A 9,882-nucleotide genomic window follows, 5' to 3' on the forward strand; every position below is an offset into this window, starting at 1 on the left:
CCTACTGATAACACAGAAATTGGCACATTTCATTACATATTGTACAATGTATGTCTGCCAAATGACAGAAGTGTAAAATCCATTAATGTAGGTAATGAATTAAACGTGAAAATTAAAATGAACAGACATAGAATTGATGCCCAAAATGGCTTTTACCCTTAAAATAATCTACATTGTACTCTTTAAAAGTCTAACAGGAATATGTGATTGATACATTATGTATGATATGTAATATCATATCATCATTTTGTTCACCTAATATCACAATTTTCCTTTTAAAAGAAATTTAGCAGACAATGTACATGATTATTATCACTACACAATGTAAGCAGTGCTATTTGTGCAAACTGTCTAGCAGCAGTAGATGTGAAATCACCTTTATGGAAACACAGCTGCAAACTCACTCTTTGTAACTGCACTTCGACAACAAATATGTCACAGATATTCTTCTGCAGGTGTGAAGTGCTGTAAAATTACCCCCCAAAAATTTACTTTTTGCATAATAACAACATACTTGCATAAAATCAGTCTAACTGCACTTTGCCAAGAAGCAACAGCCATTTCAACTCTTGGAGATATATATCACAAATTAAGTATCTTACCCTGATCACGACAAAACAAAATCCAAACTTTTATTTCATAAAACATTGTACATTGTAGGTGTCAACTAAAACGTGACTCTGGTGTGAAATACTTTGAAATTCACAGAAGCAGCCACAAAATTGTAGACTATTTTCAATATTTGCAATCACAGGGTTCAAATATCAACTGCACAGCTAAAAATTACAGAACATTATGTGTAGTCCAAATATTGTATCAGTAAAGCAGTTTTAATACAGAAAACTCTGATCATGTTTTAAGCATGTATACACAATTACGCATGCACCAACATGACAACTTGATGGCTGTCACACTCTTAAATGAAAGGAAAGTGAACAAATGAAATGCTGCTGTACATTGTACATAATGTAGGTGGCAATAACTTCACCTCCATCACCCCTTGATATGACACTTAAACCTTTATTCATCATAAAGCGGGAGAACGAAAGATACACGTGTATTATCTCAAAAGAAGGCTCACCGTCAAATAGCTAACTGTGTGGAGAGTCCACCCATGATAATCACTTTTAATTTGTGAGTGACTGAGAGAAAACCGTGACACATCTGTTACCGCCATTGCGGGTGCTGAGAGAACAGATTCACAGATTCCAATCAATCACGTTTTGGTGGCTCAACGTGGACGTGATGCTCCACTCAAGGTCATGTCTCAGCTGCCCATAATGTATCTTTTTCCATCTCTGCTTTGACATGATGAGACTCAGCTCGACTTCGCAAACACTCCCCTACCCGCCCGAGCTGGTGGAAATTCTATTTGGGCAAGGCATCTAAGGAAATACGAAACAACTTCTAGCCAGAATTGATTTACATACAGCATACAGGCTTTTAAAAGAGCTGACTTTTAGCAAGGGAAAGGGAAATCTACACATTATTTTGAATTCAATTTAACCTTTAAAGCCATTTCATAATCTACATACATATAATATTAAAAATTATCATCACTTTCAGAAATCATACACCTGTAAGTTGCATCTTTTCTTCATCACTGATTTCAAGAGGCTCACAAAATGCCACTTCAAAGTTTACATCCAAAGATGATTCACACCTCCAAATGCTGCATCCAAATTTCATACTGCCATCGATCTTTAAAAACCTTACCCTTAAATTTACTGACCAATACATGTATTTGTCACTAAATTGTGAAGACACTATACAATGTACAACATTGTACATCCATGTTTAGTTTTCACTCACTTTGATATCTCCAGCATCATGCCACATGAAAACTGACGTACAGAATTTTCTTCCTAATGCAATGTCAGACTTATGAGAGATGTCATGAAATGTCACAAATTCAAAATGAAATTTCGAATTCAAAGACTTTTATAGTGGCTCGTTCTTCTTGCCGTAGTGAAGTGCCATACAATTGTAGGCCTAAACAATCAGTAATGTGATTGTATGTAAATTTTATGTATGCTTTATAAGTAAATCAATTTAATGTTTTATACTTAAAAAAAAAAAAAAAAAATCAAGAAATAAGCAAAAATTGATACCTGGATTTTCACTGAAATGAAAATGGTTCATAATAGAAAGTGAAGATTTATTACTGATTCAATATTATGGAAAAGGGCAGCAATCTGATAAAATCATTTGAAAAGAGTGTCATTTTGTGGACATCTGATACATTGTATAATATTGTCTTCACAACTCCCTCTCTATTCAGAGCCATAATTATTCTACAGACCTGTGTACACAGTCAGCGTACACCTGTTGTAGAACTGGAAAATGCTTTAATGACGAAATTTAAATTCAAATACCAGTATAAACAATGTACATTGTACATGTACATTGTACATGAATATACATGGAATACATGGGTACAAACATGGTCCATACACTGTATACATTGTACAGATTGTACTTGCAACTGTCACCACTCTTAATCAAGTATTTTATAAATATCTAGACCAATGCACACAGAGTGTATAATTGACACTACTATAAAAATGACCTTTGATAGTACCATCCACACTTTCTAGGGAGTAAATATACTGGTATCAACTATCAACTATCAACTATAAAGTATGCACTGTAAAGTATAGGTGCCCTGTAATGTGAAGGGGAATGAAACCCAATAGTAGCCAACTGAGTGAATGCAGTGATCAATATAAGTAGAACACATGAGCAAAGTTTGAGGAAAATCCATTTGATAGTATCAAATATGGTTGATAATTTCATTGCAGCCATCACTGAGTGAGAAGACAAACAACACTTTGTGATGCCATGCATCCATGGACAATGATACAGAAAGTATGAAGAGAATTCCACCAAAGTTTATTCTTTTATCAAAAGTACACATTTCCTTGACTTGTTAAGTACTGACATTGTTGAGGGTAACACCATTCCCCCCTGATTCTTAAAAGAGGTGAGTCAAGTGCTCTTTCACAAATGCTAGAAAAGTGAAAATATGCTACAATGTATATAATTTTTTTATGTAACACAAGTATACAATTTGTAGTTGTCCATATCTGACGTCACATATTGTTGTAGTCTTCCCCAAACTTGTCTATACTGATATGTTCCACTACTACTACTACTACTACAGGTCTGTACTACTACACAGTGCATATGTAACAACAGTAGTGCATACAAAACTGTATGTCTCTATGCACTCAAGAAAAGGAGAGATAATATTGCAATTGCAATGGCACAGAGTTTAATTTACATGTTTGTATAGACTGTAAAAAGATGTGTTAACAATCATAGCAGATTTGAATTTCCACATGCTGGTAATTTGTCTTGCATTCTGAGGTAGATTATTCTGTAAAGTAGAGGCATACTATGCAAATGTTCATTCTCCATATTGCTACATTCCCTCCATACATTGGGTTTCATTCTCCTTTTAAGGACATTCATATAATTTCAAACTGACAAGGAATCCATGAAAAAGCATACATGTACAATATTGCAAGAATTAAAGGGTGTTGTAAAAATCTTTCATGCTGCCATGCACTTGAATAGAAATATTCATGTTTTCTTCCAGCCCCAAAGCCGATCAATGGCGGTCATTTCAAAGGAACCATGTCTGCTTGTGCATCACAAATCTTCAGAGAATACAGAGGACAGCAAAGCTATTCTTTCATGCCTGTTGTTTGCCAAGTGGGGTCAATCAATAGTGTAACAAATCGTCTATTCAGGACAGGACAATAAGCAGGGCTGACTAACTGCATGGGGATTCTGCGTGATTCCCACACACAAATTGCTAGAGAAAAAATACTTACAATAAAGAGCAGACTCTGAAAATGTTCTTCAAATGTGACTGGAAAGCAGCATGAAGGATTTTTCAACTTCGCCGAGTCCAAGATTAGTGTTAGGTACATTTTACAGTGTATGTGTACTGTACATGTAAACATGCTACATTAAGTGTGCTTGGTACTCTGTGTTGTACACCCCCATCAATTCAGAGCATGACATGAATTTGTGCATGTGATATGCATTGTGGATGGGTTTTCTACACTCTTGACGTTCAGTATACACTGTAGTTCTCATAGTTTCCCTCTGTAATGGACAGATATCCATGCATTTTCAACTTAATATAAACTGTGAATTCTGTGAATTACACTAAATTGCTCTTCCCTTGCCTACATATTGGCTACACTACGTATGTGTCAGTGCTGCACATACATACATGTATCAAAGTACATATTTGCAAGCAAAATACCAATGTCCAACACACCCTAACAGTGCGGTGTACAGTATATGGTGCTATAGGACATTAAGCATTTTGAAAACAGTACATGTATTACATGTACTACACTGTAGATTAATGCACAGGTGGAACCACTGGAACTGGTGTACAAAATGTAGAAACTCCTGAGCACATACATTGGTACATACTGTGTGTACATACTGTGTATACTGTACATGTTACCCTGTACCTTACAAATATGTTGTATGGCTTCTTTCTTAAATAAAATGCACACACCTTGGAATGTTTGGGAATAGTACGGTTCTCTACAATGGACATGACATTCCTCAAGAAGTTGTCAGTTGTGAAAATGACAGCACTCTGTAAGGGAAAAAAAAACTTCTTGGCACAGACTAAAAAGTTTGAGAAGGAATACGTGGTAAATAATGACAAGTTGATCTGCATTGATCACCATTTACAATTGTAGGCAGCACACAACAGTTGTGCTGAATGCAAGCTGTCACGAACAAAGTACATTCGTATCTTTAAGTCTACTTAGGAGGGATTTCTGACTAAGCACTTCTTATCAAGGTTCATTTGTCATACACAATACATAGAAATTTCTACACCATTAAGTCACTTTCACTATTTGTACATGGAGGTTGAAACTGCTACCAGTCTGAATATTTTGCATTTTCCTTCTGCATGTTGGACAGGCTGATGCAGTTGCACATGTACATTCGTACATTTCAAATGAACTATGGCACACTCGTCCAAAACTTCAGGTACTTGTGTGTGTGTGTGTGTGAGTGTGTGTGTGTGTGTGTGTGTGTGTTTTGTAAAATCACACTGCATATATGTACATTGTACAATGAACATGTACACTCGTACATTGTATGATACCATTTGTAGTATTATACATTTTGTATGTAAGTTACTGTTTTTTTCTTCTTTTTTTTTTTTCTTAACTGTATTAAACTTTTAACGCAAGAACACTGTACAGTCAATAGAAAGTTCCTATCCATTTTGTCAACATAAACTACATATTAAGAATACTTTATTTGTTTCAAATGATCTTCTGCAGCCAGTATTACAGCTTGGTACGTTGTATATATGGAATCTTAGCAGCTAGATATTTCTAAGCTATGAATTGATTCCGAGCATGAAAGAAAAAAAAAAAGCACTACAAACTGTACAATACCCAATGGCTACACTTCCCTTGAGAACACTACCATACTTTTTGAAAATTATTTTCAAGTCCCCAAAGTGGTGTCAAACATTCCCAGCGAGGTGATCAATCACAAGCAATCCAATGGCAATTTTATTATAATTGCACGGAAAAAGCACTTCACATGCAAACTGCATCAGAAATACACAATGATAATGACAGGCATGAATCACAATGCATTGTACTGTCAATGACTGTTCCCATGCAACATGATTGCACAGATACAATTTACTATGTCCTGAAATAAGGTATGGACTGGTATCAACTTTTGGTTATCTTCAGGATGTCCAGTTGTACACAGTGAGTTCCAGGGGACTTCCCCTCTGTGCATTGGGGGAATACCCTAATATGTACACACGAACTACTAGTATTACATTGTACCAGGTAAACAGAATACAGTATTTCGAGAGTAAAGTTTATTTTCTTTTTAAATCTTCTTGTTGAACAGTTATTTTCTTGTCATTTTTGTGACTGAAACAAAATGTCTTAAAGAATACCAGAATTTTAGGCCATTAAACTATCATTTCTAACTTTAAAACTTCTTAGTAGTTTTAGCACAATGCTGACATGCGTGTGTGTGTGTATACATATTGGCATGTGTGTGTGTGTGTTTGGTTCTTCTTTCAATGCAGATGCCTCAAGTAATTTACAGAATGAGAAAACACACACAAACACACACATACACACTCAAATTTGGTGGACACTTGTATGTGCATGGTGAATGGAGGTACTTCATATTAATCATAAGGTTTGTTTGTTTTTTTTTTATACAGTTTCTACCTTATATAGAGGAAATTACAGAAAGGAGCTACTGTACTGGTATTAATTTCAATGCTTTACATGTATAGTGCATATATACAGCACCGTAGAGTATAAATTTTCGACACCTGCTTGATATTTTTCCACTCACGATGCTATCTGTCCCTAGCTAGCCAGTGGATCAACTTCTCAGGCAATATATCCTCCCCTCTCCATACACTACACTTACAGGCAATATGCAAACACTATCAGAGGCTCAGCAATTATACAATTGCAGGAGACAGATTACTGGATGTTGTTATAAATAAAGTGTATGTACATGTTTCTGAAGTGGGTCACGAAAGGAATCCTACAAGTCATTGTGGGAGATTATCATGTTTGCAACAGGTAGCCTTTTGACCTTTTCACACTGGGCATAGGCTCTCACTGGGTATCTTGCAGAGAGGCCAGTAAGAGGTCATGCGTGTACAACCAACCGTACAAGAAGGGTATGAAAACCGATGGCATCTAAAAAGGCAGTCATGTTGACATAGGCCACATACAGCATTTCATGCTTCAGTGAGCTCTAGGATACCTAATGTACCAGTAGACCTGTATGCAGTTCTTCACCTCCCTATTTCTGTATGCATACAGTAGATGAGTGTATATTCTTGTTAATCTCTCCGCTTCACAATTTTTTTTTTTTTTAATTTATCTACTTTTTTTCAGAGGGAGTAATAAGGCCATGCCAAGTTGTGTTTGCTATCTTGCTACATTTAAGGAGACTTGCACTGATCATACCAGGGGCGGATCCAGAAATTCCGTAAAGGGGAATGGCTAATGTTACAAAATTAAAGGTGGTACGCGTGCCCACCTCCCCCCCCCCCCATTTTTTTCTTTTTATTTCTTAAGTTTTTAACAAAAAATAACGGGGGCACGCCCAGTGCGCCCCCGCCTGGATCAGCCACCAGTGCATACAAAATAAGTCAGGTTATGTGTAATACAGAGGCCTAGATTCTTGAATAGTTTATGCTTAATCTCTCTATCAAGGAGAGTTTACAGTAGATCTACTCCATATAATTTCATGACAACCAGACTTATGTGACCAGATCTAAACTAACAAACAAAACTGAGATTGATATCAAACTATTATCAAACTGTACAGGCATAAAACCCATATTGTTTACTGATGCATACTGTACACTGTGTCATCTGACAATCATGTTTTACCTGACTCCACTTGTGCTCACATCCCAACAGCGACAACAATCCCGCAGAGTGTGTGATGACCGAATTATGACAAATTCAAAGGTGACTGGACTGGCAGTAATACACAGTTAGGTGGCCTGTGAATTCACAAACAAACAAATGCACAAAATATGACATGACATTCTTAACTATCTAATTGTATGACTAGGAACATTTCAAACGAAATAGAAACAGTAGGGTAAAACCCACCGTATTCAGTCACTTAAGCTTTTCTGCAATATTTTTTTAACTAAAATAATACATACAAAATCATATCCACAACAATGTATGTTAAATATATCAAATTTCTCTTATCTCAAATTTTATTTTGTTAAATACATCACAAAATACATCATAGACTTTGACAGAATCCCCAAATTATCACCATGATAATACTCCAGAATACGGTCAACGCGATCAAAATTTGGTCAGGTGATATGCACGTTCAATGTCAATGCCCATAAACAAGGCCGCTTAAAAATGTGCAGTGCCATACCTTGTTGGCGCAAAATTGCATTGGGGAAGTTGAGGCACCTGTTGGTGACCAAATTCCGGCAAGCCGGCACAAGTTTGCATTCAGCCCTGTACATAGGTAATAGTCACTGCATTGGAATGTACAGAGATTTTGTTTTTCTTTTGCATTTTTGCAGATACAAACTGTACCATCACACCGCCGGCACAAGTTTGCATTCAGCCCTGTACATAGGTAATAGTCACTGCATTGGAATGTACAGAGATTTTGTTTTTCTTTTGCATTTTTGCGGATACAAACTGTACCATCACACTCTGAGCTTGCAATTTAAGCAAAAATCACTTGTGTGATTTTCTCTTGTGAGAATGGCGTATTTCTTGATTCTTAGCACTTTTCCGGCGACCCTGACTCTTAAAACACACTTTCAAAAAGTTGCGCCGATTCTGCTTTTTTGACGGCGAAATTTGAGATTTTGGATGGATTTTTGGAGGGGGCTATTCAGGGGACTATCCTGTTGTGAATGACAGTGCCAGTATGTGGAATGATGTGATTTGCGCTGCATGTGTTGTGACAATAGAACTTGCTGGCTTGTGATTAGGAAAGTGACCGAATTCTGGTAGGTGACCGAATACTGGTGGTGGTGGGCTTTCCCTATTGACTCCGGTCTTTGTTGTTTAGAAGAAGTTACCTGATGTATGAGTGATCACAAAGCAAGAAATATCTTGAATACTCAATAATAAATCCCAATGCTGTGAAATATGTGTAATTAGATTCTAAAATAAAACATGTTATTTAATCAAAGTTGATAATGAATATCTACTAGATTTATCTACAGCATGCACAAGAGAACTCCAGGGTTTCTACAAATTCTAGTACTAACAGTTAGGATTTCTACCTTTCACTTGGCAAAATGCTCCTAGAGGTTCTAATAATTAAATATTATAAAATCCATTAACAATCTATTTACCTAACATTTAGATAATCCTATACTTTGAATCAGGCTAATTCTAACTGTTAGTGTTAGTACGTCAAACAGATGTTATAGACCCTAACACTAACAGTTAATTATGAACTTTTTGAAAGCCTTTGACGTGAATTACGGTAGGTGAACACACACAGCGACACAATGTGCTACGTGCTAGATACAAATAATCAGCTAACGGTGTTAGACCATTCATTAATTGCATTAACAGTTAGGCCTAAAACGTTAAATTGTTTTGAAGGAGGCAGGAATACACAGACGTGACTTAACCAGAAGATGGAGAAGAAGAACTGCAGCTATTACTACAAAGCAGGACTTTTAGTTTGGTACAGCTACAGTACAGGTGCATAATTTATACAGAACGGCCAAACTTTCCTGGCCAGCTGAAGTAAACAGTGCATACGTTGAGGTCTTCAAAAATGAACCATATTGGCTCACACTGCAAAGTGTGTACATTTGACTGCACGAGTGCACACATACTGCACTGGTAAACATCCCCGTCGAGCTTCGCAAGGCAGCCACTGCTTTTCGGTCGACGTCGGGTTTAGCTAGCACTGTTCTACACAGTAACACACACCCTAGTCAAGAGATCACTCACCGTGGCACTAAATTTCACGTAGCAGATGGATAGATCATAATTTGACATCGGAATTCAGACTCTGATAATATCCGGAAGGAGCTTACGAAGCAAAATACCAAAAGGTATTCTGATTATCAAGAGAAAAATCGAGTAATTCTCACCGGGTGGTTTTGGTTTTATCTGTCCATACGCACGTACGTACACAACAGTGTGAATGTGCTCCGATCCGAGCCGATACATGTTTGCTTGATCGATCACGATAAGAACTAAGGCTATCGATATGCTATCGATGTTTCAAATACAGGTATTAAAAAAAAATACAAAATCCAAGCAGGGAGGTGGAAGAACCTCCCTGATCCAAGTAGGCCTAACGTTAAAGCTGTAACTA

At 36.8% G+C, this 9,882-nt stretch overlaps 1 protein-coding gene across 1 annotated transcript in view; it reads right to left on the reverse strand.

The window, feature by feature from the left end:
* The window catches only part of LOC140240829 (ras-specific guanine nucleotide-releasing factor RalGPS2-like), an 87,663-nt gene extending 78,000 nt beyond the window's left edge, over positions 1-9,663 (reverse strand). The window contains exons 1-2 of the mRNA XM_072320599.1: positions 9,513-9,663; positions 7,443-7,558 (exon numbers count right to left, since the gene is read on the reverse strand). The gene's annotated coding sequence lies outside the window, so the exon portion shown is untranslated. The remainder of the gene's footprint in view (positions 1-7,442; positions 7,559-9,512) is intronic.
* Positions 9,664-9,882: the final 219 nt, after the last annotated feature.

This window comes from Diadema setosum, chromosome 17, assembly GCF_964275005.1.
Source record: "Diadema setosum chromosome 17, eeDiaSeto1, whole genome shotgun sequence".
NCBI classification, from domain to species: Eukaryota; Metazoa; Echinodermata; class Echinoidea; order Diadematoida; family Diadematidae; genus Diadema; species Diadema setosum.